Source organism: Gavialis gangeticus, unplaced genomic scaffold, assembly GCF_001723915.1.
Source record: "Gavialis gangeticus isolate Ggan-Ray unplaced genomic scaffold, GavGan_comp1, whole genome shotgun sequence".
NCBI classification, from domain to species: domain Eukaryota; kingdom Metazoa; phylum Chordata; order Crocodylia; family Gavialidae; genus Gavialis; species Gavialis gangeticus.
In genome coordinates this window covers 147,037,038-147,044,148 of record NW_017729032.1, presented here as the reverse complement: position 1 = coordinate 147,044,148, position 7,111 = coordinate 147,037,038, and positions in this window count along the sequence as shown.

The following is a 7,111-nucleotide window of genomic DNA, read 5'->3' as shown; positions in this document are numbered from 1 at the left end:
GCCTCTGACTCCTTTTTTCTGTTTATTCACATCAACTTGGAATCAAAGATCTACCACCTGAGATGATCCAAAAACTGTTCCTATTTAAAAAATGGATGTGCAGCACTTGGATCACAATTTTTACTTCTTATGTCATTATGAAATGGTGTCCTTTCTTACCCTCCATTGGAAAAATAATGCATCTCCTGTGCTTTTTTTTGTATGTTTTGTTCTTGTAATTCTTTACAGTTGGTCAGTCATAACATTTCAAAGCTATAAGTTCAAAACTTTGTCCATGGCTCTTCCAAGCATCTTTGTGAGTCATAGTGGTGAAATGATTTAAAACGGTCCATTAATTTGGGGGTGCAGTCAATTCATCTTCACAAGATGCCCTGCATGTTTCTACACTTTTCCTTTGCAAATGTTCTTTTCGTATTCATGTACAGTCTGTTTAAAGTTTTTCTATGTGTAAGTCTTTGTTGTGGTTCAGTGGTAGAATCTTCGTCTGGGATACTGGAGACCTGGGTTAGATTCCTGGACATGGATAGGATTGTAGTTATTGAGACACCAAACGTCTGGTCTTTGGATTCTGTCTCAATGATCTAAAGGGGGTGATGGAAGATCTGGGCAGTCTTTACTTCATTGTACTCCTGTTGAAGGTCCTGGTGACCTCTTATACATGCACAATGATCCAGATGGATTGATGGTTGCCTATTACCATGTGTAGCTTTGCTTTTCTCTCTCTCTCACACACACTGTTTATCACGTGTTCTGATGATAGAAATCTGCTCTGCTGTGTGTATTCTAAATTTTGCACATTCTTATTTGGTATGCAGGTTCAAAAGTTTCAAAAGGTTAGAGGCCTGTGTATGTGCCTATTTGTATCCCAAGAAACTAAATGTAAGGGGGCGGGTGGGAGGCAGGACAGCATAGAATCCTGCTGTCACTGGCCAGATGTTGTGTCACTAGGCCTCCCTACCAACTGGAAGGCACACAGGCTACGGGAGACAGTTGTGTGGGGGTCACCAGTAGATTTGTCTTTGCTATGACTTAGGCCAAGGCCTGCAGTGGGGAGAATCTAAGGACACCAGAGCAGAGACGGTCCTTGAGGGCATTCTTGCTAAAGCTTGTAAAATCTTCTTTACTAAAATATAGTCAAAGCTGTCCAGGATCAAAAACTGAAATCCCTGAGTACCTAGCAAGCACTCAGCATCTGAAAGGGTTGAACTACCTGAAATGCTTATAGGCAACTTAAGGCCTGAAGGCTGCGTCCAGATGAGCACAGATATTTGGTTCCCCAGGGACAAGTAGCAGCGGCGCACCTTGCTACTTGTCCCTGGAGAATGCCCATGCCATGTGCACTTTGAAGTTTGGCAAGTTACCCTGGGAGGTCCTGGAGGCCTCCCGGAACTATAGCAGTGGTAACCCTGCCAGGCAGCCCAGCTCTGCTTTTAAGTGGTGCACGCTGCCTATGTGTGCACTGCTCCACTTTTTTTTCTGCAGGTTTTTTTGACCCCTGGATATCCAGGGGTCAAAAAAACCAATAGAAAAAAAAAGCAGAGTAGCGCGCACACAGGCAATGTGCCCTTGCAGCATGTAGAACACCTGACTGCACAGTATGTGGCACTGCAGACATGTTTGTAATGCCACGTACTGCACAGCTGCGCTCATCTAGATGTGCCAGAAAAGTTCAGGTTGCTCTGACAAGCTGATGAGGAGCAGTGAGGACCCTGAGTGGCATGGGCCTCCGAGTGGCATTTACCAAGCAGTGGCAGAGACACAGAGTGGTGGCAGGTAGCACAACCCCAAAAGGAGCAGCAGCAGGAGGCACCTCCAGTTGACCTTGACACCAGCAGGCAATCCCAGTGGTGACCCATGAGCAGTAGCCAGTGACTTGATCTCCACCATCCCCTCTCTCCTGGACTGAGCAACATAGGGGAATTTCAGATAGAACCTGCAACCAAAAGACTGAGAGTGCTTTAATAGGAGGGATGTTTGACAGTTGTGGGGTTTGATAAGGCTTTTTGTCACATTTCCCTTTAATAAACTTGTATTTTCTTGATAACAAAATGCTTGTGCATTAGATCTTTTAGGACCCTCCAGTAAATGTTTTTGTCCCAAGTTTCTGGGTGAAGTTTTGGCCTTGGGCCAAAAACCCCATATTTGAATCCAGCCCTTGTACTGCCATCCAGAGCCTGGCAGAAGGCTTACATGTGGTTTTTAGTGATTTATAAAATACTTCAGTCAATTCACAGCACTGTGCAGCATAGATCACTTTGAATCACTTGCTTTGTTCACCAAAATATGAAATAATAGTTAATGAAAACAGAAGGACAAAACAACTACATGTAATTTTATCTCACTTACTGGCTGGTTATTCTTTACTTCAGCTGTTACAGTCAAGTGACTCTGAACTTATTGCACTGTCCCTGTGTAAATGGCAGGTAACCATGCCTTGGCATTCAGTAAATCAACCTTGTTCAGCAAAGGATGCAAGCCTGTGTTTAATGTCAGGCAGATGTGTAAAGGCCCATTGACTTGAAACAAGATTCCTAGTTCAATGTTATATGGGAAGGGGAAGGAACAAATCAAGATCTTTCAATTCAAATAGACATAACAAAAATGGAACAATTTAATCATATTAACTAACCTCTCTAGATTTAGAATCTATCTAGATCAGTAACGTAACTAGGGGTGGACAAGTGAGGCATCAACCCTGGATATAGATTTAGAGGGGAGGTGCCAAAAAAGCAGCCAGATTACAACAGCTCTGAACTACTTCAGCTATTGGGGTGGAAAAAGTAGAAAAACTTTTGAGAAACAAAATACTCCATGTGGTAAGTCTGAAACACGACTGTATTACATCAGTCCCAAATCCTCACTCCTTCTTCCCATTTGTACCAACACTTTGGAATTATCTGATCAATTTAAATTAAGAAGGAATGTATCATTAGTACACGAACTAGTCAGAAACATTTTGACTAAACATTTTTCCCTAGAATTGGCCAGCACATCAACATTGAAATGTGTTGTGGAGTTCATTAGACTTTTACCTTGTACATCACTGGGGAATCCAGACTTCCAGCTTTGCAACTGCTATAAAGAACAGGCTCTCAGTATCCCCTGCTTTTGAGCAGCATTGTAGGTGGACCACCTCAGAGTTGAGGATCCCATGGCTTCTAGAATCCTGGTTCCAGAGATCCTGTCCTGCAGACTGCCTCAGGATCAGGTGTTTGGGGGTCCCAGCTTTGGAGAAGTCTGCCATGTAGCTCATTCCTTTTCATGAGTAACTTCACAGTATTTGATTTTACTCTGGATTGGAACAAAACAAAACACTGAGATTGTCTGCAAGAAAGAATTGCATTTCTCTTCCCAGCTGGAATAATTCATGCCTGGAATTAGAGTGTATGAGCCTAGTACCTGGCTTAAAACCCCCCCTGAAAAACACCCAACAACATCCAGGCAGATAGATATCTGTTGATGGGCCAGAACGAGAAGCACTAAGTACTCTCAGTTTGTATTATTACAGGTGGCAGCCTCTGAAGCCCAATCTCCATGTGACAGCACAAACCACTTGACCAGTCAACTTTCCTTAAAAAAAAGGAAGAAAGTACATGTATACTCAGTCTCATGATGAAATTGTCTGTTGACTTCAGTGGGAGGTTCAGGTAATACATGTAGAATTAAGTTTTCTAAATAAATTAGTGGAGTGGGGGAATATTCTTAATACATTTGCCCATGTGGGTCCTACACATGCATCTAGTCTTTTGACCAGCAGCATGTATTGGACCTATGTCTACATGAATTCATGTTGCTTGCTGGAGGCATCAAGGGCATAACAGCTCCAGCCAGTACTACATTCCATTTTACTACCATGGCAGCGTCCACCCATTGACTGTTGAACCATTTATTAGTTTAGTTCAGATATTTTTTTTCTTTCCTATCAGCAGTCCCTATTTTTCATTGCTTCTGACTGGTAGTTGTACCTTGTTACCTGCCCTCTCCTAAGCAAGCTGAAGGGTGTTTGCCAAACCATCAAACAGCAAATAGACTCTCAACTTTTGATTTCAAATCCTATTTTTATCCTCCATAAGCTATTGGACCAAATCTCCAGCAGATATTGATGATCAGAAAATTCCCATCTCATGGACATGGCTTGAAGCCGTATCAAAAGGTTCATCTCCATATTTGAAGAACCACAGTTATGAAAAATGTATTGCATTCAAAAGCTTGTGTAACTCTATCCCAGCTATACAGTTGGTCCAATAAAAGATGTTATCTGAAGAAATCCTTGCCTCTATACAGAATATAATAACTCTATCTTTCAGTACACCTCCACAATAGTAATGAGGAATACTCTTTCAGTTAAACATTTTACTCCGTCTCTGCAACAGAATTAAAAATCCCCACTGTATTTTCAAATCCACATACAATAATAGCTAGCTTTTTTGTCTCTACCTGTTCCTACCTTGCTGAAACAAAATTGAATAGTGGAAATATTTGTAACCAGATATCCTGATTCAGGAAAGCATTCCTGCTCAGAAAAAAAAGTGCTTACACATCTCCTTAAATTTAAGAATATGTTTAAATGCTTTCCTAAACCTGGACCTAAAAGTATAAATGCCTCTGGTGTGCCTTCTGAATGATATATTTAGAAAAAGCAGCCTCAGTGCTGCTTTGTCCCCTCCCAAAACACATTGGGGTGTTTTTTATTAATAAAAATATATTCATACAGCAAGTACTGGCTTCACTTCAAAACAAACTGAACATTTCATTAGAGTTCATTCTGGTGCCTCTGATTGCTTTGCAGTAACTCAATGTAAAACAGTGAGGTTGAGACATTTTGTGCTGTCTGCTAGTACCATACTTTCACCACACGATGGAGCAGTTTACAACCTAATGAAACTGAAGAGCTTTCCAAAGAGCAAATTTAAGTATTCAGGAAAGAATTGATGTCGAGTTTTTCATCTACTAAGTCAGGGGTGTTCAACCCCTGGTCCATGGGCCAGATTCAGCCTATGGATCCATGTCATTCACCTTGCCAGCATGAATGATGCATGTTCCTGGCGGTTGGTGGGGCACAGTGGCAGCAGGAGCATGGCAGCGGCAGCATGGCGGTGGGGGTTGGGGGTGGTGACACTGTTGGTGGAGCCTTTTTGTAGGGGGTGCACTGCCACGCTCAGGGTGTGCACATGCACCCACATGCACCCCTACACGTCACCAAAGCTTGCCAGGTTTCCCATAGGTCTGAAAATGTTGTGGCAGGAAAGCAGTGGCAGTGCTGCTCCCCTGCTGCAAAATCTCTGGACCTAGGAGGAGCCTGCTGTCCAGATTGGGCAAATGGGGCAAGGCAGGATCTGGGAAGCATGTGGTAGATTCAGGCAGTGAGGCCAATCTGAACAGCACAGAGCTGAATCCAGGGGGTGTGAGGCAGATTCAGGTGTGTAGGGCCCCTCATAGCAGCAAGCCCAAAGATCTGGCACATGGACCAGCTCCATCCCACCTATCTGGCCAAAAGGTTGATTGAGCACCATCCTTCTAAATGTACAGTAAAAGACTGCGAACCATTGTTCTAACTGTTCAGGCTTAAACAGCCACTGAAGCTATTAAAATATAAATTTAGTTTATGTTTTTAAGACTTGGCTTGTTTTGCAGGCAATTGTCCCTGTTATAATAATACGGTACAATAATACTAGATTTCAGCAGTCTCATTTCAGTTTATTAATCATTTCTTCAATGTTTTCTGAATGTAGTGAATTAATTTTCTTTTTTAATGGATGTAATCTGCTGCCTGATGTAAGATCCCTTGCAAAGTAATCACAGAAGCTATTACAAAGTATGAGCCTGCTAGACTTCCTGTTGCAGTTAGAAGTCTCATCTTTAAAGATCAAAGGTTGTATTTATTTATTTTATTTGAGAATCCAGTGAGTGTGGAGAAAATGTGCTTTAAAAATCCCAGCATACCCCACAGAGATGTCTTCATAGTCTGAGGTAAAGTGATAACTGAGTATGTTTCGTTTTATGTAGAAATAATCTTCCAGGAGGATTTGTGGTTTAACCCCCCCCCCCAAAACTAGTCGGACTGATGCACCTTATAATACCAGGCCCTGGTACAGGGGGCTGCTGGCTGAGCCCCCCTGTTCCCGCTTGTTCTGCCTTCCCCGTCTCCTTCGCCCCCTTCCCAGGTTGGAACAGGCCTGGATCCTGGCAGCATCTGCTGCTGTGGCTCCAGACCCACTCCCTGCACTCTCCTCCTTTAGCCCAGCCTGTCTCCTGGGCTGCCATCAAGCCCACAGCACCCAGGATCAGGGTGCAAGGGGCTCCCGGCCAACTGAGGTGCAGAGCTGCTGGCGCCCCGATCTCCCTCCAGAAGGCCTCTCTGGAGAGGTGCCCTGGGGCCAGCCCCCATGCTGGCTCTGTGCTGCAAACATAGCCCTGCTGACAGCGTTCTGGGCATGCCGTGAGGAGCTGTCTGCATCAACCAAGGGGTACCCGACACACCACACTCTGCTGCTGCTGCTCGCCATGGTCCCCCAGGTGCACCTGAGAACCTGACGTGGGACCCTCATCTTTGATGGTGCAGAGGGCAAGCACACCCTGCCCCACAACCTCCGCTGTTTGGAGGGCTACTTGTGGCTGCATGACATGTCCCTGCCCTCCCACAGCCCAAGATGACATTGCTGCCAGCATTGACTCATTCCTTGGCATGTGAGAAGCCCGTGCCTGCCTACCTGTCCCTGCACAGACTGCTCAATAAAGTTTTGCACTCCCTCCCACCTTCCTGCAAGCTGTGGGGGGAAACCTAGGGCCAGGGGAGCACGGCCAGGCCACGTGGAGAAGGGGAGCAGGGGCACGGGTAGGTTTACCATACACCCAGGTTTTCCTAGACATGTCCTCTTTTTTGGCCCCCTGTCCTCCTGCCTGGGCGGGTTTTTAAAATGCAAGCAAATGTCTGGGTTTTTGCTCTGCCTCTGGCTTTTCCCAGTCACTTCCAGCTTGGCTGCTTTGGGATGGGGGCAGTAGGGCAAAGTGATTGACTGTCAGGGGACCACATGCTCTGCATGTGCCCTCCCCCCACCCCCCGCAGTTGCTCCCAGGTAAGAGAGACAGAGACACAGAGAGAGACACAGTG